The sequence below is a fragment of the Culex quinquefasciatus genome, chromosome 1 (assembly GCF_015732765.1).
Source record: "Culex quinquefasciatus strain JHB chromosome 1, VPISU_Cqui_1.0_pri_paternal, whole genome shotgun sequence".
In the NCBI taxonomy this organism is placed as follows: Eukaryota; Metazoa; Arthropoda; class Insecta; order Diptera; family Culicidae; genus Culex; species Culex quinquefasciatus.
In genome coordinates this window covers 80282411-80304910 of record NC_051861.1, presented here as the reverse complement: position 1 = coordinate 80304910, position 22500 = coordinate 80282411, and positions in this window count along the sequence as shown.

Below are 22500 nucleotides of genomic sequence, written 5' to 3'. Positions count from 1 at the left end.
TACAAAAATACAAAATACAAAATACAAAAATACAAAAATACAAAATACAAAATACAAAATACAAAATACAAAAATACAAAATACAAAATACAAAAATACAAAAATACAAAAATAAAAATACAAAAATACAAAAATACAAAATACAAAAATACAAAAATACAAAAATACAAAAATACAAAATACAAAAATACAAAAATACAAAAATACAAAAATACAAAATACAAAAATACAAAATACAAAAATACAAAATACAAAAATACAAAATACAAAAATACAAAAATACAAAAATACAAAAATACAAAAATACAAAAATACAAAAATACAAAAATACAAAAATACAAAAATACAAAAATACAAAAATACAAAAATACAAAAATACAAAAATACAAAAATACAAAATACAAAAATAATAAAAAATACAAAAATACAAAATACAAAAATACAAAAATACAAAATACAAAATACAAAATACAAAAATACAAAAATACAAAAAATACAAAATACAAAAATACAAAAATACAAAATACAAAAATACAAAAATACAAAAATACAAAAATACAAAATACAAAAATACAAAATACAAAATACAAAATAAAAATACAAAAATACAAAAATACAAAAATACAAAAATACAAAAATACAAAAATACTAAAAAAAAAAAATACAAAAATACAAAAATACAAAAATACAAAAATACAACAAAAATACAACAAAAATACAACAAAAATACAACAAAAATACAACAAAAATACAACAAAAATACAACAAAAATACAACAAAAATACAACAAAAATACAACAAAAATACAACAAAAATACAACAAAAACACAACAAAAATACAACAAAAATACATCAAAAATTCAACAAAAATACAACAAAAATACAACAAAAATACAACAAAAATACAACAAAAATACAACAAAAATACAACAAAAACACAACAAAAATACAACAAAAATACATCAAAAATTCAACAAAAATACAACAAAAATAAAACAAAAATACATCAAAAATACAACAAAAATACAAAAAATCAATAAAACATTATCATTGTTAGTTAATTTAACAGGAAAATCAATTTTTATGTACAGTACGCTCAGGACTCGATTGTGGCTCAAAAAACTAACCGAAAAAATGATTTCTATTTTCGACTTTCACCCCTAAATCAAACGAAATTACATGCTGTTTGACCTTTCATCAACTGTTTGCCTGTTTCCCATTTCTGTAAAGCGTTCCGGATTGAGCAAACATCCGTTGCGGTCGATCAACGACACTTTACGACCTTCGGACCCACGTTTGGGACCCATCCCAGCCTTCCTGTCCGCGGCGGCCATAATAATTGTCAGGCAGTCCTCACTAGCCAGCTTCCCAAATGTTATTAAATCCAAAACGCACGCACACACACACTTCTGACTTTGCCTTCTAATGCCAGTCTTGCCTCTGATGATTGGTAGCAAGATTTATGACCGTGCGTGCCCTCTCCGAGACCGGGTTTCCGGAGAATCCGAACCGTCCCCCCACCTTCCACAATCCCTCATCCGTCAAGTATGAATAAATATTTTTTTTATTATTCTTATCCCCATGTGTGTGGCGAATGTTTGCCGACCCCGGACAGCATCCGAAAGTCGTCCTCGAAGGCTCCTTTTCGATATAAGGTGGGGAGGGGTGGGGAGTTCGACCTCCGCCCCTCCCCTTCTCTTTCACGGAGGACGACAAGATTGGCGGCTCGGGACGTAATAAAATATGATTTGTTACCGAAAATCCAAACGTACATTGTGTGCGCACTCGCACGCACTCACAACTTTCCCAGGAAGGTCCACACTTCTGTGGGATGGTGTTTGCAGGGGGGAGGGGAACCGGCAGCGGAAGTGCCTTTGTGGGACGTCTGTTTGTGGCGAAAGTGGCCCCGTGGATTTATTAGTTCCGGGAGGAGGGGGGAAGTTGGGGGATGTGGATTCTATTTCTTTTTTTGGCGTTTGTGTTGTTGTTGTTGTTGGGATTAATAATTCGTAATGATGGGCAAATAATCGTAACAGCACGTAAACGAAGCATTAAATTAGCTTTTATTTGGCCCCTATTAGGTGTCGGTTCAAGCTGTTGGCGAGCATTTAAGCACGTACCTAAATCAATTATTGGCAATAATGGGCAAAAGATACAGAATTGTAGTGTTTTCTTTACAAATATACCAAAATTATTTATAATTTATTTCAATAATCGAAAATAATGTTGATCATTTCTCTTAGACATCAGAAACAATTATTTTCTTATTTTAAATTGTGTAAACTCAAAGTGACTTTTATGACCAAAGAAATCATATTGCATCGTGAGTTCGTCTATACAATTTTGGCAACCGTTCATACAAAAAGTCTATGAAAATGTTCGAAAATGTTTTCAAAACTGGCCTAGGTATTGCTTAACACACAGTTACACTCTTTAAAAAATACCAGTTGGACTTTTAACAATAAAGAAGTAAGCAGAACAACATTTTTTAAGAATACTCATTACTCATTATTGAATATGTTTTAGATGACAAAAGTGCCATCTATTAGTCCACCAGTAATATTAAAAAATATCGTGAAACTTCAAAGAGATGATATATAACTCAACATATTTTTTGTAAAATTCATCAATTTCTTTTTTTCTATCAATTCATACGGTCGAAAATGAGCGTATTTGACCTTTACAAATGTTGGGGAAGTTTAAAAAAATACTAAAATTAGGTTAAAAAATACTAAAATTATGTTTTTTCAGTTGTTTTTTTTTGTGAAGTATTGAACATATTCGAAAATTTTCATCTAAATGTGCCTATAAATTGTTTACTTTATATAAAAAACAAATTTAAAGACATTTTAGGTTCATTCATAAACCATAAGGACACTTTTTTGGAAATCCCAAATACTATTTTATTTTTTTTATTTTTTTATATGTTTTAGGGGACATAAAATGCCAACTTTTCAGAAATTTCCAGGTTGTGCAAAAAATCTTTAACCGATTTATAAATTTTCGAATCAACACTATTTTTTTTTCAAAAAATCGAAAAATTGGTTGCAAAAATTTTTCAACTACATTTATCGATGTAAAATCAAATTTGCAATCGAAAAGTACTTCAGTGAAATTTTCATAAAGTGCACCGTTTTCAAGTTATAGCCATTTTTAGGTAACTTTTTTGAAAATAGTCGCAGTTTTCCATTTTTTTAAATTAGTGCACATGTTTGCTTACTTAAAAAAAATGTCGAAAAGCCGAAATTGACCATATTTTGTTTTTTTGAACTTTGTTGATACGACCTTTAGTTACTGAGATATTGCCATGCAAAGGTTTAAAAAGCAAGAAAATGTATGTTTTCTAAGTCTCACCCAAACAACCCACCAATTTCTAACGTTGATATCTCAGCAACTTATTGTCCGATTTTCAATGTTAAAATATGAAACATTCGTAAAATTTTCCGATCTTTCCGAAAAAAATATTTTCAAATTTTTGAAATCAAGACTAACATTTCAAAAAGGCGTTATATTGAATGTTTGGCCCTTTTGAAATGTTAGTCTTAATTTGCGACCAATATTTCGTTTGTTTTTTGGAAAAATCAGTATTGATTCGAAAATTCATTACTCGGTCAAAGATTTTTTGCACAACCTGGAAAATTTCTGAAAAGTTGGCATTTGATGTCCCCTAACACATAAAAAAAAAAAATTAAATATAGAATTTTTTTGCAAATCAAGTTTTAGTGACAAAAAGTTAAATAAAAAATCACCAATTTTTTTTACCGTGTATCATTTTGCCTTTCTTACTAAAGAAAGGTATAGGTTTTACTTTAAGCCAGGACGTCATTTCCAGCTTCGTAAATATGTCGATTCAGCATGAATTTTAATCCGAAAAATCGCTAAAAAATCACACTGCATCGATTTTCGACGCTCTATCGATTCACCTTGACAGAACTCGTCTATCTCGAACCCTCGAATTTTGAGAAAATAAATTCCGTGGAGGTCGAGTGATGTTCGTATGTGGTAAAATTTTGCAAAATTTTGTGTCGCGCCGTTCTCAGCTCCCATAAATCCGATTTCGATTCTCTTAAATGCAGATGAAAGCTAGTGTGCTGAACCTGGGCGAGTTGCCGCGCAAATTTCGAATTATCCATCTGTTTTCGGATGCGGCCAGACTTTTCCAGAAAATACACAGTTTTCAAATGAAAATATGGTCAAAATTTTTCATTTTCATACCTTTTATTTATCTCAAAATTGCATTTTTCGAGCCCTACAACCTCCCAAATTTTCATCCAGATTCATAATATGGTTCTGGAGTTAGAGCCGTTTGATTGACCTACCATAAGAAACAAAATCCTAAAAAAGGTAAAAGCCCACCTGGTGACCTTCGCCAACATTTTTCATTTCTGATTTTATTCGAAATTTCTTGCTACATTCATAGTACAGACCATGAGTGAGCATCTGAAACAAATTCGACATCGATCGGCAATCCGGATCAATTTTTAGAACGATTTACTTTTTGCCTTTCTTACTAAAGAAAGGTATAGGTTTTACTTTAAGCCAGGACGTCATTTCCAGCTTCGTAAATATGTCGATTCAGCATGAATTTTAATCCGAAAAATCGCTAAAAATCACACTGCATCGATTTTCGACGCTCTATCGATTCACCTTGACAGAACTCGTCTATCTCGAACCCTCGAATTTTGAGAAAATAAATTCCGTGGAGGTCGAGTGATGTTCGTATGTGGTAAAATTTTGCAAAATTTTGTGTCGCGCCGTTCTCAGCTCCCATAAATCCGATTTCGATTCTCTTAAATGCAGATGAAAGCTAGTGTGCTGAACCTGGGCGAGTTGCCGCGCAAATTTCGAATTATCCATCTGTTTTCGGATGCGGCCAGACTTTTCAGAAAATACACAGTTTTCAAATGAAAATATGGTCAAAATTTTTCATTTTCATACCTTTTATTTATCTCAAAAATTGCATTTTTCGAGCCCTACAACCTCCCAAATTTTCATCCAGATTCATAATATGGTTCTGGAGTTAGAGCCGTTTGATTGACCTACCATAAGAAACAAAATCCCTAAAAAAAGGTAAAAGCCCACCTGGTGACCTTCGCCAACATTTTTCATTTCTGATTTTATTCGAAATTTCTTGCTACATTCATAGTACAGACCATGAGTGAGCATCTGAAACAAATTCGACATCGATCGGCAATCCGGATCAATTTTTAGAACGATTTACTTTTTGCCTTTCTTACTAAAGAAAGGTATAGGTTTTACTTTAAGCCAGGACGTCATTTCCAGCTTCGTAAATATGTCGATTCAGCATGAATTTTAATCCGAAAAATCGCTAAAAATCACACTGCATCGATTTTCGACGCTCTATCGATTCACCTTGACAGAACTCGTCTATCTCGAACCCTCGAATTTTGAGAAAATAAATTCCGTGGAGGTCGAGTGATGTTCGTATGTGGTAAAATTTTGCAAAATTTTGTGTCGCGCCGTTCTCAGCTCCCATAAATCCGATTTCGATTCTCTTAAATGCAGATGAAAGCTAGTGTGCTGAACCTGGGCGAGTTGCCGCGCAAATTTCGAATTATCCATCTGTTTTCGGATGCGGCCAGACTTTTCCAGAAAATACACAGTTTTCAAATGAAAATATGGTCAAAATTTTTCATTTTCATACCTTTTATTTATCTCAAAAATTGCATTTTTCGAGCCCTACAACCTCCCAAATTTTCATCCAGATTCATAATATGGTTCTGGAGTTAGAGCCGTTTGATTGACCTACCATAAGAAACAAAATCCCTAAAAAAAGGTAAAAGCCCACCTGGTGACCTTCGCCAACATTTTTCATTTCTGATTTTATTCGAAATTTCTTGCTACATTCATAGTACAGACCATGAGTGAGCATCTGAAACAAATTCGACATCGATCGGCAATCCGGATCAATTTTTAGAACGATTTACTTTTGCCTTTCTTACTAAAGAAAGGTATAGGTTTTACTTTAAGCCAGGACGTCATTTCCAGCTTCGTAAATATGTCGATTCAGCATGAATTTTAATCCGAAAAATCGCTAAAAATCACACTGCATCGATTTTCGACGCTCTATCGATTCACCTTGACAGAACTCGTCTATCTCGAACCCTCGAATTTTGAGAAAATAAATTCCGTGGAGGTCGAGTGATGTTCGTATGTGGTAAAATTTTGCAAAATTTTGTGTCGCGCCGTTCTCAGCTCCCATAAATCCGATTTCGATTCTCTTAAATGCAGATGAAAGCTAGTGTGCTGAACCTGGGCGAGTTGCCGCGCAAATTTCGAATTATCCATCTGTTTTCGGATGCGGCCAGACTTTTCCAGAAAATACACAGTTTTCAAATGAAAATATGGTCAAAATTTTTCATTTTCATACCTTTTATTTATCTCAAAATTGCATTTTTCGAGCCCTACAACCTCCCAAATTTTCATCCAGATTCATAATATGGTTCTGGAGTTAGAGCCGTTTGATTGACCTACCATAAGAAACAAAATCCCTAAAAAAAGGTAAAAGCCCACCTGGTGACCTTCGCCAACATTTTTCATTTCTGATTTTATTCGAAATTTCTTGCTACATTCATAGTACAGACCATGAGTGAGCATCTGAAACAAATTCGACATCGATCGGCAATCCGGATCAATTTTTAGAACGATTTACTTTTTGCCTTTTGCCTTTCTTACTAAAGAAAGGTATAGGTTTTACTTTAAGCCAGGACGTCATTTCCAGCTTCGTAAATATGTCGATTCAGCATGAATTTTAATCCGAAAAATCGCTAAAAAATCACACTGCATCGATTTTCGACGCTCTATCGATTCACCTTGACAGAACTCGTCTATCTCGAACCCTCGAATTTTGAGAAAATAAATTCCGTGGAGGTCGAGTGATGTTCGTATGTGGTAAAATTTTGCAAAATTTTGTGTCGCGCCGTTCTCAGCTCCCATAAATCCGATTTCGATTCTCTTAAATGCAGATGAAAGCTAGTGTGCTGAACCTGGGCGAGTTGCCGCGCAAATTTCGAATTATCCATCTGTTTTCGGATGCGGCCAGACTTTTCCAGAAAATACACAGTTTTCAAATGAAAATATGGTCAAAATTTTTCATTTTCATACCTTTTATTTATCTCAAAATTGCATTTTTCGAGCCCTACAACCTCCCAAATTTTCATCCAGATTCATAATATGGTTCTGGAGTTAGAGCCGTTTGATTGACCTACCATAAGAAACAAAATCCCTAAAAAGGTAAAAGCCCACCTGGTGACCTTCGCCAACATTTTTCATTTCTGATTTTATTCGAAATTTCTTGCTACATTCATAGTACAGACCATGAGTGAGCATCTGAAACAAATTCGACATCGATCGGCAATCCGGATCAATTTTTAGAACGATTTACTTTTTGCCTTTCTTACTAAAGAAAGGTATAGGTTTTACTTTAAGCCAGGACGTCATTTCCAGCTTCGTAAATATGTCGATTCAGCATGAATTTTAATCCGAAAAATCGCTAAAAATCACACTGCATCGATTTTCGACGCTCTATCGATTCACCTTGACAGAACTCGTCTATCTCGAACCCTCGAATTTTGAGAAAATAAATTCCGTGGAGGTCGAGTGATGTTCGTATGTGGTAAAATTTTGCAAAATTTTGTGTCGCGCCGTTCTCAGCTCCCATAAATCCGATTTCGATTCTCTTAAATGCAGATGAAAGCTAGTGTGCTGAACCTGGGCGAGTTGCCGCGCAAATTTCGAATTATCCATCTGTTTTCGGATGCGGCCAGACTTTTCCAGAAAATACACAGTTTTCAAATGAAAATATGGTCAAAATTTTTCATTTTCATACCTTTTATTTATCTCAAAATTGCATTTTTCGAGCCCTACAACCTCCCAAATTTTCATCCAGATTCATAATATGGTTCTGGAGTTAGAGCCGTTTGATTGACCTACCATAAGAAACAAAATCCCTAAAAAAAGGTAAAAGCCCACCTGGTGACCTTCGCCAACATTTTTCATTTCTGATTTTATTCGAAATTTCTTGCTACATTCATAGTACAGACCATGAGTGAGCATCTGAAACAAATTCGACATCGATCGGCAATCCGGATCAATTTTTAGAACGATTTACTTTTTGCCTTTTGCCTTTCTTACTAAAGAAAGGTATAGGTTTTACTTTAAGCCAGGACGTCATTTCCAGCTTCGTAAATATGTCGATTCAGCATGAATTTTAATCCGAAAAATCGCTAAAAAATCACACTGCATCGATTTTCGACGCTCTATCGATTCACCTTGACAGAACTCGTCTATCTCGAACCCTCGAATTTTGAGAAAATAAATTCCGTGGAGGTCGAGTGATGTTCGTATGTGGTAAAATTTTGCAAAATTTTGTGTCGCGCCGTTCTCAGCTCCCATAAATCCGATTTCGATTCTCTTAAATGCAGATGAAAGCTAGTGTGCTGAACCTGGGCGAGTTGCCGCGCAAATTTCGAATTATCCATCTGTTTTCGGATGCGGCCAGACTTTTCCAGAAAATACACAGTTTTCAAATGAAAATATGGTCAAAATTTTTCATTTTCATACCTTTTATTTATCTCAAAATTGCATTTTTCGAGCCCTACAACCTCCCAAATTTTCATCCAGATTCATAATATGGTTCTGGAGTTAGAGCCGTTTGATTGACCTACCATAAGAAACAAAATCCCTAAAAAAAGGTAAAAGCCCACCTGGTGACCTTCGCCAACATTTTTCATTTCTGATTTTATTCGAAATTTCTTGCTACATTCATAGTACAGACCATGAGTGAGCATCTGAAACAAATTCGACATCGATCGGCAATCCGGATCAATTTTTAGAACGATTTACTTTTTGCCTTTCTTACTAAAGAAAGGTATAGGTTTTACTTTAAGCCAGGACGTCATTTCCAGCTTCGTAAATATGTCGATTCAGCATGAATTTTAATCCGAAAAATCGCTAAAAATCACACTGCATCGATTTTCGACGCTCTATCGATTCACCTTGACAGAACTCGTCTATCTCGAACCCTCGAATTTTGAGAAAATAAATTCCGTGGAGGTCGAGTGATGTTCGTATGTGGTAAAATTTTGCAAAATTTTGTGTCGCGCCGTTCTCAGCTCCCATAAATCCGATTTCGATTCTCTTAAATGCAGATGAAAGCTAGTGTGCTGAACCTGGGCGAGTTGCCGCGCAAATTTCGAATTATCCATCTGTTTTCGGATGCGGCCAGACTTTTCCAGAAAATACACAGTTTTCAAATGAAAATATGGTCAAAATTTTTCATTTTCATACCTTTTATTTATCTCAAAATTGCATTTTTCGAGCCCTACAACCTCCCAAATTTTCATCCAGATTCATAATATGGTTCTGGAGTTAGAGCCGTTTGATTGACCTACCATAAGAAACAAAATCCCTAAAAAAAGGTAAAAGCCCACCTGGTGACCTTCGCCAACATTTTTCATTTCTGATTTTATTCGAAATTTCTTGCTACATTCATAGTACAGACCATGAGTGAGCATCTGAAACAAATTCGACATCGATCGGCAATCCGGATCAATTTTTAGAACGATTTACTTTTTGCCTTTTGCCTTTCTTACTAAAGAAAGGTATAGGTTTTACTTTAAGCCAGGACGTCATTTCCAGCTTCGTAAATATGTCGATTCAGCATGAATTTTAATCCGAAAAATCGCTAAAAATCACACTGCATCGATTTTCGACGCTCTATCGATTCACCTTGACAGAACTCGTCTATCTCGAACCCTCGAATTTTGAGAAAATAAATTCCGTGGAGGTCGAGTGATGTTCGTATGTGGTAAAATTTTGCAAAATTTTGTGTCGCGCCGTTCTCAGCTCCCATAAATCCGATTTCGATTCTCTTAAATGCAGATGAAAGCTAGTGTGCTGAACCTGGGCGAGTTGCCGCGCAAATTTCGAATTATCCATCTGTTTTCGGATGCGGCCAGACTTTTCCAGAAAATACACAGTTTTCAAATGAAAATATGGTCAAAATTTTTCATTTTCATACCTTTTATTTATCTCAAAATTGCATTTTTCGAGCCCTACAACCTCCCAAATTTTCATCCAGATTCATAATATGGTTCTGGAGTTAGAGCCGTTTGATTGACCTACCATAAGAAACAAAATCCCTAAAAAAAGGTAAAAGCCCACCTGGTGACCTTCGCCAACATTTTTCATTTCTGATTTTATTCGAAATTTCTTGCTACATTCATAGTACAGACCATGAGTGAGCATCTGAAACAAATTCGACATCGATCGGCAATCCGGATCAATTTTTAGAACGATTTACTTTTTGCCTTTCTTACTAAAGAAAGGTATAGGTTTTACTTTAAGCCAGGACGTCATTTCCAGCTTCGTAAATATGTCGATTCAGCATGAATTTTAATCCGAAAATCGCTAAAAATCACACTGCATCGATTTTCGACGCTCTATCGATTCACCTTGACAGAACTCGTCTATCTCGAACCCTCGAATTTTGAGAAAATAAATTCCGTGGAGGTCGAGTGATGTTCGTATGTGGTAAAATTTTGCAAAATTTTGTGTCGCGCCGTTCTCAGCTCCCATAAATCCGATTTCGATTCTCTTAAATGCAGATGAAAGCTAGTGTGCTGAACCTGGGCGAGTTGCCGCGCAAATTTCGAATTATCCATCTGTTTTCGGATGCGGCCAGACTTTTCCAGAAAATACACAGTTTTCAAATGAAAATATGGTCAAAATTTTTCATTTTCATACCTTTTATTTATCTCAAAATTGCATTTTTCGAGCCCTACAACCTCCCAAATTTTCATCCAGATTCATAATATGGTTCTGGAGTTAGAGCCGTTTGATTGACCTACCATAAGAAACAAAATCCCTAAAAAAAGGTAAAAGCCCACCTGGTGACCTTCGCCAACATTTTTCATTTCTGATTTTATTCGAAATTTCTTGCTACATTCATAGTACAGACCATGAGTGAGCATCTGAAACAAATTCGACATCGATCGGCAATCCGGATCAATTTTTAGAACGATTTACTTTTGCCTTTCTTACTAAAGAAAGGTATAGGTTTTACTTTAAGCCAGGACGTCATTTCCAGCTTCGTAAATATGTCGATTCAGCATGAATTTTAATCCGAAAAATCGCTAAAAATCACACTGCATCGATTTTCGACGCTCTATCGATTCACCTTGACAGAACTCGTCTATCTCGAACCCTCGAATTTTGAGAAAATAAATTCCGTGGAGGTCGAGTGATGTTCGTATGTGGTAAAATTTTGCAAAATTTTGTGTCGCGCCGTTCTCAGCTCCCATAAATCCGATTTCGATTCTCTTAAATGCAGATGAAAGCTAGTGTGCTGAACCTGGGCGAGTTGCCGCGCAAATTTCGAATTATCCATCTGTTTTCGGATGCGGCCAGACTTTTCCAGAAAATACACAGTTTTCAAATGAAAATATGGTCAAAATTTTTCATTTTCATACCTTTTATTTATCTCAAAATTGCATTTTTCGAGCCCTACAACCTCCCAAATTTTCATCCAGATTCATAATATGGTTCTGGAGTTAGAGCCGTTTGATTGACCTACCATAAGAAACAAAATCCCTAAAAAAAGGTAAAAGCCCACCTGGTGACCTTCGCCAACATTTTTCATTTCTGATTTTATTCGAAATTTCTTGCTACATTCATAGTACAGACCATGAGTGAGCATCTGAAACAAATTCGACATCGATCGGCAATCCGGATCAATTTTTAGAACGATTTACTTTTTTTGCCTTTCTTACTAAAGAAAGGTATAGGTTTTACTTTAAGCCAGGACGTCATTTCCAGCTTCGTAAATATGTCGATTCAGCATGAATTTTAATCCGAAAAATCGCTAAAAATCACACTGCATCGATTTTCGACGCTCTATCGATTCACCTTGACAGAACTCGTCTATCTCGAACCCTCGAATTTTGAGAAAATAAATTCCGTGGAGGTCGAGTGATGTTCGTATGTGGTAAAATTTTGCAAAATTTTGTGTCGCGCCGTTCTCAGCTCCCATAAATCCGATTTCGATTCTCTTAAATGCAGATGAAAGCTAGTGTGCTGAACCTGGGCGAGTTGCCGCGCAAATTTCGAATTATCCATCTGTTTTCGGATGCGGCCAGACTTTTCCAGAAAATACACAGTTTTCAAATGAAAATATGGTCAAAATTTTTCATTTTCATACCTTTTATTTATCTCAAAATTGCATTTTTCGAGCCCTACAACCTCCCAAATTTTCATCCAGATTCATAATATGGTTCTGGAGTTAGAGCCGTTTGATTGACCTACCATAAGAAACAAAATCCCTAAAAAAAGGTAAAAGCCCACCTGGTGACCTTCGCCAACATTTTTCATTTCTGATTTTATTCGAAATTTCTTGCTACATTCATAGTACAGACCATGAGTGAGCATCTGAAACAAATTCGACATCGATCGGCAATCCGGATCAATTTTTAGAACGATTTACTTTTTGCCTTTCTTACTAAAGAAAGGTATAGGTTTTACTTTAAGCCAGGACGTCATTTCCAGCTTCGTAAATATGTCGATTCAGCATGAATTTTAATCCGAAAAATCGCTAAAAATCACACTGCATCGATTTTCGACGCTCTATCGATTCACCTTGACAGAACTCGTCTATCTCGAACCCTCGAATTTTGAGAAAATAAATTCCGTGGAGGTCGAGTGATGTTCGTATGTGGTAAAATTTTGCAAAATTTTGTGTCGCGCCGTTCTCAGCTCCCATAAATCCGATTTCGATTCTCTTAAATGCAGATGAAAGCTAGTGTGCTGAACCTGGGCGAGTTGCCGCGCAAATTTCGAATTATCCATCTGTTTTCGGATGCGGCCAGACTTTTCCAGAAAATACACAGTTTTCAAATGAAAATATGGTCAAAATTTTTCATTTTCATACCTTTTATTTATCTCAAAATTGCATTTTTCGAGCCCTACAACCTCCCAAATTTTCATCCAGATTCATAATATGGTTCTGGAGTTAGAGCCGTTTGATTGACCTACCATAAGAAACAAAATCCCTAAAAAAAGGTAAAAGCCCACCTGGTGACCTTCGCCAACATTTTTCATTTCTGATTTTATTCGAAATTTCTTGCTACATTCATAGTACAGACCATGAGTGAGCATCTGAAACAAATTCGACATCGATCGGCAATCCGGATCAATTTTTAGAACGATTTACTTTTTGCCTTTCTTACTAAAGAAAGGTATAGGTTTTACTTTAAGCCAGGACGTCATTTCCAGCTTCGTAAATATGTCGATTCAGCATGAATTTTAATCCGAAAAATCGCTAAAAATCACACTGCATCGATTTTCGACGCTCTATCGATTCACCTTGACAGAACTCGTCTATCTCGAACCCTCGAATTTTGAGAAAATAAATTCCGTGGAGGTCGAGTGATGTTCGTATGTGGTAAAATTTTGCAAAATTTTGTGTCGCGCCGTTCTCAGCTCCCATAAATCCGATTTCGATTCTCTTAAATGCAGATGAAAGCTAGTGTGCTGAACCTGGGCGAGTTGCCGCGCAAATTTCGAATTATCCATCTGTTTTCGGATGCGGCCAGACTTTTCCAGAAAATACACAGTTTTCAAATGAAAATATGGTCAAAATTTTTCATTTTCATACCTTTTATTTATCTCAAAATTGCATTTTTCGAGCCCTACAACCTCCCAAATTTTCATCCAGATTCATAATATGGTTCTGGAGTTAGAGCCGTTTGATTGACCTACCATAAGAAACAAAATCCCTAAAAAAAGGTAAAAGCCCACCTGGTGACCTTCGCCAACATTTTTCATTTCTGATTTTATTCGAAATTTCTTGCTACATTCATAGTACAGACCATGAGTGAGCATCTGAAACAAATTCGACATCGATCGGCAATCCGGATCAATTTTTAGAACGATTTACTTTTTGCCTTTCTTACTAAAGAAAGGTATAGGTTTTACTTTAAGCCAGGACGTCATTTCCAGCTTCGTAAATATGTCGATTCAGCATGAATTTTAATCCGAAAAATCGCTAAAAATCACACTGCATCGATTTTCGACGCTCTATCGATTCACCTTGACAGAACTCGTCTATCTCGAACCCTCGAATTTTGAGAAAATAAATTCCGTGGAGGTCGAGTGATGTTCGTATGTGGTAAAATTTTGCAAAATTTTGTGTCGCGCCGTTCTCAGCTCCCATAAATCCGATTTCGATTCTCTTAAATGCAGATGAAAGCTAGTGTGCTGAACCTGGGCGAGTTGCCGCGCAAATTTCGAATTATCCATCTGTTTTCGGATGCGGCCAGACTTTTCCAGAAAATACACAGTTTTCAAATGAAAATATGGTCAAAATTTTTCATTTTCATACCTTTTATTTATCTCAAAATTGCATTTTTCGAGCCCTACAACCTCCCAAATTTTCATCCAGATTCATAATATGGTTCTGGAGTTAGAGCCGTTTGATTGACCTACCATAAGAAACAAAATCCCTAAAAAAAGGTAAAAGCCCACCTGGTGACCTTCGCCAACATTTTTCATTTCTGATTTTATTCGAAATTTCTTGCTACATTCATAGTACAGACCATGAGTGAGCATCTGAAACAAATTCGACATCGATCGGCAATCCGGATCAATTTTTAGAACGATTTACTTTTGCCTTTCTTACTAAAGAAAGGTATAGGTTTTACTTTAAGCCAGGACGTCATTTCCAGCTTCGTAAATATGTCGATTCAGCATGAATTTTAATCCGAAAAATCGCTAAAAATCACACTGCATCGATTTTCGACGCTCTATCGATTCACCTTGACAGAACTCGTCTATCTCGAACCCTCGAATTTTGAGAAAATAAATTCCGTGGAGGTCGAGTGATGTTCGTATGTGGTAAAATTTTGCAAAATTTTGTGTCGCGCCGTTCTCAGCTCCCATAAATCCGATTTCGATTCTCTTAAATGCAGATGAAAGCTAGTGTGCTGAACCTGGGCGAGTTGCCGCGCAAATTTCGAATTATCCATCTGTTTTCGGATGCGGCCAGACTTTTCCAGAAAATACACAGTTTTCAAATGAAAATATGGTCAAAATTTTTCATTTTCATACCTTTTATTTATCTCAAAATTGCATTTTTCGAGCCCTACAACCTCCCAAATTTTCATCCAGATTCATAATATGGTTCTGGAGTTAGAGCCGTTTGATTGACCTACCATAAGAAACAAAATCCCTAAAAAAAGGTAAAAGCCCACCTGGTGACCTTCGCCAACATTTTTCATTTCTGATTTTATTCGAAATTTCTTGCTACATTCATAGTACAGACCATGAGTGAGCATCTGAAACAAATTCGACATCGATCGGCAATCCGGATCAATTTTTAGAACGATTTACTTTTTGCCTTTCTTACTAAAGAAAGGTATAGGTTTTACTTTAAGCCAGGACGTCATTTCCAGCTTCGTAAATATGTCGATTCAGCATGAATTTTAATCCGAAAAATCGCTAAAAATCACACTGCATCGATTTTCGACGCTCTATCGATTCACCTTGACAGAACTCGTCTATCTCGAACCCTCGAATTTTGAGAAAATAAATTCCGTGGAGGTCGAGTGATGTTCGTATGTGGTAAAATTTTGCAAAATTTTGTGTCGCGCCGTTCTCAGCTCCCATAAATCCGATTTCGATTCTCTTAAATGCAGATGAAAGCTAGTGTGCTGAACCTGGGCGAGTTGCCGCGCAAATTTCGAATTATCCATCTGTTTTCGGATGCGGCCAGACTTTTCCAGAAAATACACAGTTTTCAAATGAAAATATGGTCAAAATTTTTCATTTTCATACCTTTTATTTATCTCAAAATTGCATTTTTCGAGCCCTACAACCTCCCAAATTTTCATCCAGATTCATAATATGGTTCTGGAGTTAGAGCCGTTTGATTGACCTACCATAAGAAACAAAATCCCTAAAAAAAGGTAAAAGCCCACCTGGTGACCTTCGCCAACATTTTTCATTTCTGATTTTATTCGAAATTTCTTGCTACATTCATAGTACAGACCATGAGTGAGCATCTGAAACAAATTCGACATCGATCGGCAATCCGGATCAATTTTTAGAACGATTTACTTTTGCCTTTCTTACTAAAGAAAGGTATAGGTTTTACTTTAAGCCAGGACGTCATTTCCAGCTTCGTAAATATGTCGATTCAGCATGAATTTTAATCCGAAAAATCGCTAAAAATCACACTGCATCGATTTTCGACGCTCTATCGATTCACCTTGACAGAACTCGTCTATCTCGAACCCTCGAATTTTGAGAAAATAAATTCCGTGGAGGTCGAGTGATGTTCGTATGTGGTAAAATTTTGCAAAATTTTGTGTCGCGCCGTTCTCAGCTCCCATAAATCCGATTTCGATTCTCTTAAATGCAGATGAAAGCTAGTGTGCTGAACCTGGGCGAGTTGCCGCGCAAATTTCGAATTATCCATCTGTTTTCGGATGCGGCCAGACTTTTCCAGAAAATACACAGTTTTCAAATGAAAATATGGTCAAAATTTTTCATTTTCATACCTTTTATTTATCTCAAAATTGCATTTTTCGAGCCCTACAACCTCCCAAATTTTCATCCAGATTCATAATATGGTTCTGGAGTTAGAGCCGTTTGATTGACCTACCATAAGAAACAAAATCCCTAAAAAGGTAAAAGCCCACCTGGTGACCTTCGCCAACATTTTTCATTTCTGATTTTATTCGAAATTTCTTGCTACATTCATAGTACAGACCATGAGTGAGCATCTGAAACAAATTCGACATCGATCGGCAATCCGGATCAATTTTTAGAACGATTTACTTTTGCCTTTCTTACTAAAGAAAGGTATAGGTTTTACTTTAAGCCAGGACGTCATTTCCAGCTTCGTAAATATGTCGATTCAGCATGAATTTTAATCCGAAAAATCGCTAAAAATCACACTGCATCGATTTTCGACGCTCTATCGATTCACCTTGACAGAACTCGTCTATCTCGAACCCTCGAATTTTGAGAAAATAAATTCCGTGGAGGTCGAGTGATGTTCGTATGTGGTAAAATTTTGCAAAATTTTGTGTCGCGCCGTTCTCAGCTCCCATAAATCCGATTTCGATTCTCTTAAATGCAGATGAAAGCTAGTGTGCTGAACCTGGGCGAGTTGCCGCGCAAATTTCGAATTATCCATCTGTTTTCGGATGCGGCCAGACTTTTCCAGAAAATACACAGTTTTCAAATGAAAATATGGTCAAAATTTTTCATTTTCATACCTTTTATTTATCTCAAAATTGCATTTTTCGAGCCCTACAACCTCCCAAATTTTCATCCAGATTCATAATATGGTTCTGGAGTTAGAGCCGTTTGATTGACCTACCATAAGAAACAAAATCCCTAAAAAAAGGTAAAAGCCCACCTGGTGACCTTCGCCAACATTTTTCATTTCTGATTTTATTCGAAATTTCTTGCTACATTCATAGTACAGACCATGAGTGAGCATCTGAAACAAATTCGACATCGATCGGCAATCCGGATCAATTTTTAGAACGATTTACTTTTTGCCTTTCTTACTAAAGAAAGGTATAGGTTTTACTTTAAGCCAGGACGTCATTTCCAGCTTCGTAAATATGTCGATTCAGCATGAATTTTAATCCGAAAAATCGCTAAAAAATCACACTGCATCGATTTTCGACGCTCTATCGATTCACCTTGACAGAACTCGTCTATCTCGAACCCTCGAATTTTGAGAAAATAAATTCCGTGGAGGTCGAGTGATGTTCGTATGTGGTAAAATTTTGCAAAATTTTGTGTCGCGCCGTTCTCAGCTCCCATAAATCCGATTTCGATTCTCTTAAATGCAGATGAAAGCTAGTGTGCTGAACCTGGGCGAGTTGCCGCGCAAATTTCGAATTATCCATCTGTTTTCGGATGCGGCCAGACTTTTCCAGAAAATACACAGTTTTCAAATGAAAATATGGTCAAAATTTTTCATTTTCATACCTTTTATTTATCTCAAAATTGCATTTTTCGAGCCCTACAACCTCCCAAATTTTCATCCAGATTCATAATATGGTTCTGGAGTTAGAGCCGTTTGATTGACCTACCATAAGAAACAAAATCCCTAAAAAAAGGTAAAAGCCCACCTGGTGACCTTCGCCAACATTTTTCATTTCTGATTTTATTCGAAATTTCTTGCTACATTCATAGTACAGACCATGAGTGAGCATCTGAAACAAATTCGACATCGATCGGCAATCCGGATCAATTTTTAGAACGATTTACTTTTTGCCTTTCTTACTAAAGAAAGGTATAGGTTTTACTTTAAGCCAGGACGTCATTTCCAGCTTCGTAAATATGTCGATTCAGCATGAATTTTAATCCGAAAAATCGCTAAAAATCACACTGCATCGATTTTCGACGCTCTATCGATTCACCTTGACAGAACTCGTCTATCTCGAACCCTCGAATTTTGAGAAAATAAATTCCGTGGAGGTCGAGTGATGTTCGTATGTGGTAAAATTTTGCAAAATTTTGTGTCGCGCCGTTCTCAGCTCCCATAAATCCGATTTCGATTCTCTTAAATGCAGATGAAAGCTAGTGTGCTGAACCTGGGCGAGTTGCCGCGCAAATTTCGAATTATCCATCTGTTTTCGGATGCGGCCAGACTTTTCCAGAAAATACACAGTTTTCAAATGAAAATATGGTCAAAATTTTTCATTTTCATACCTTTTATTTATCTCAAAATTGCATTTTTCGAGCCCTACAACCTCCCAAATTTTCATCCAGATTCATAATATGGTTCTGGAGTTAGAGCCGTTTGATTGACCTACCATAAGAAACAAAATCCCTAAAAAAAGGTAAAAGCCCACCTGGTGACCTTCGCCAACATTTTTCATTTCTGATTTTATTCGAAATTTCTTGCTACATTCATAGTACAGACCATGAGTGAGCATCTGAAACAAATTCGACATCGATCGGCAATCCGGATCAATTTTTAGAACGATTTACTTTTTGCCTTTCTTACTAAAGAAAGGTATAGGTTTTACTTTAAGCCAGGACGTCATTTCCAGCTTCGTAAATATGTCGATTCAGCATGAATTTTAATCCGAAAAATCGCTAAAAATCACACTGCATCGATTTTCGACGCTCTATCGATTCACCTTGACAGAACTCGTCTATCTCGAACCCTCGAATTTTGAGAAAATAAATTCCGTGGAGGTCGAGTGATGTTCGTATGTGGTAAAATTTTGCAAAATTTTGTGTCGCGCCGTTCTCAGCTCCCATAAATCCGATTTCGATTCTCTTAAATGCAGATGAAAGCTAGTGTGCTGAACCTGGGCGAGTTGCCGCGCAAATTTCGAATTATCCATCTGTTTTCGGATGCGGCCAGACTTTTCCAGAAAATACACAGTTTTCAAATGAAAATATGGTCAAAATTTTTCATTTTCATACCTTTTATTTATCTCAAAATTGCATTTTTCGAGCCCTACAACCTCCCAAATTTTCATCCAGATTCATAATATGGTTCTGGAGTTAGAGCCGTTTGATTGACCTACCATAAGAAACAAAATCCCTAAAAAAAGGTAAAAGCCCACCTGGTGACCTTCGCCAACATTTTTCATTTCTGATTTTATTCGAAATTTCTTGCTACATTCATAGTACAGACCATGAGTGAGCATCTGAAACAAATTCGACATCGATCGGCAATCCGGATCAATTTTTAGAACGATTTACTTTTGCCTTTCTTACTAAAGAAAGGTATAGGTTTTACTTTAAGCCAGGACGTCATTTCCAGCTTCGTAAATATGTCGATTCAGCATGAATTTTAATCCGAAAAATCGCTAAAAATCACACTGCATCGATTTTCGACGCTCTATCGATTCACCTTGACAGAACTCGTCTATCTCGAACCCTCGAATTTTGAGAAAATAAATTCCGTGGAGGTCGAGTGATGTTCGTATGTGGTAAAATTTTGCAAAATTTTGTGTCGCGCCGTTCTCAGCTCCCATAAATCCGATTTCGATTCTCTTAAATGCAGATGAAAGCTAGTGTGCTGAACCTGGGCGAGTTGCCGCGCAAATTTCGAATTATCCATCTGTTTTCGGATGCGGCCAGACTTTTCCAGAAAATACACAGTTTTCAAATGAAAATATGGTCAAAATTTTTCATTTTCATACCTTTTATTTATCTCAAAAATTGCATTTTTCGAGCCCTACAACCTCCCAAATTTTCATCCAGATTCATAATATGGTTCTGGAGTTAGAGCCGTTTGATTGACCTACCATAAGAAACAAAATCCCTAAAAAAAGGTAAAAGCCCACCTGGTGACCTTCGCCAACATTTTTCATTTCTGATTTTATTCGAAATTTCTTGCTACATTCATAGTACAGACCATGAGTGAGCATCTGAAACAAATTCGACATCGATCGGCAATCCGGATCAATTTTTAGAACGATTTACTTTTTTGCCTTTCTTACTAAAGAAAGGTATAGGTTTTACTTTAAGCCAGGACGTCATTTCCAGCTTCGTAAATATGTCGATTCAGCATGAATTTTAATCCGAAAAATCGCTAAAAAATCACACTGCATCGATTTTCGACGCTCTATCGATTCACCTTGACAGAACTCGTCTATCTCGAACCCTCGAATTTTGAGAAAATAAATTCCGTGGAGGTCGAGTGATGTTCGTATGTGGTAAAATTTTGCAAAATTTTGTGTCGCGCCGTTCTCAGCTCCCATAAATCCGATTTCGATTCTCTTAAATGCAGATGAAAGCTAGTGTGCTGAACCTGGGCGAGTTGCCGCGCAAATTTCGAATTATCCATCTGTTTTCGGATGCGGCCAGACTTTTCCAGAAAATACAGTTTTCAAATGAAAATATGGTCAAAATTTTTCATTTTCATACCTTTTATTTATCTCAAAATTGCATTTTTCGAGCCCTACAACCTCCCAAATTTTCATCCAGATTCATAATATGGTTCTGGAGTTAGAGCCGTTTGATTGACCTACCATAAGAAACAAAATCCCTAAAAAAAGGTAAAAGCCCACCTGGTGACCTTCGCCAACATTTTTCATTTCTGATTTTATTCGAAATTTCTTGCTACATTCATAGTACAGACCATGAGTGAGCATCTGAAACAAATTCGACATCGATCGGCAATCCGGATCAATTTTTAGAACGATTTACTTTTTGCCTTTTGCCTTTCTTACTAAAGAAAGGTATAGGTTTTACTTTAAGCCAGGACGTCATTTCCAGCTTCGTAAATATGTCGATTCAGCATGAATTTTAATCCGAAAAATCGCTAAAAATCACACTGCATCGATTTTCGACGCTCTATCGATTCACCTTGACAGAACTCGTCTATCTCGAACCCTCGAATTTTGAGAAAATAAATTCCGTGGAGGTCGAGTGATGTTCGTATGTGGTAAAATTTTGCAAAATTTTGTGTCGCGCCGTTCTCAGCTCCCATAAATCCGATTTCGATTCTCTTAAATGCAGATGAAAGCTAGTGTGCTGAACCTGGGCGAGTTGCCGCGCAAATTTCGAATTATCCATCTGTTTTCGGATGCGGCCAGACTTTTCCAGAAAATACACAGTTTTCAAATGAAAATATGGTCAAAATTTTTCATTTTCATACCTTTTATTTATCTCAAAATTGCATTTTCGAGCCCTACAACCTCCCAAATTTTCATCCAGATTCATAATATGGTTCTGGAGTTAGAGCCGTTTGATTGACCTACCATAAGAAACAAAATCCCAAAAAGGTAAAAGCCCACCTGGTGACCTTCGCCAACATTTTTCATTTCTGATTTTATTCGAAATTTCTTGCTACATTCATAGTACAGACCATGAGTGAGCATCTGAAACAAATTCGACATCGATCGGCAATCCGGATCAATTTTTAGAACGATTTACTTTTTGCCTTTCTTACTAAAGAAAGGTATAGGTTTTACTTTAAGCCAGGACGTCATTTCCAGCTTCGTAAATATGTCGATTCAGCATGAATTTTAATCCGAAAAATCGCTAAAAATCACACTGCATCGATTTTCGACGCTCTATCGATTCACCTTGACAGAACTCGTCTATCTCGAACCCTCGAATTTTGAGAAAATAAATTCCGTGGAGGTCGAGTGATGTTCGTATGTGGTAAAATTTTGCAAAATTTTGTGTCGCGCCGTTCTCAGCTCCCATAAATCCGATTTCGATTCTCTTAAATGCAGATGAAAGCTAGTGTGCTGAACCTGGGCGAGTTGCCGCGCAAATTTCGAATTATCCATCTGTTTTCGGATGCGGCCAGACTTTTCCAGAAAATACACAGTTTTCAAATGAAAATATGGTCAAAATTTTTCATTTTCATACCTTTTATTTATCTCAAAAATTGCATTTTCGAGCCCTACAACCTCCCAAATTTTCATCCAGATTCATAATATGGTTCTGGAGTTAGAGCCGTTTGATTGACCTACCATAAGAAACAAA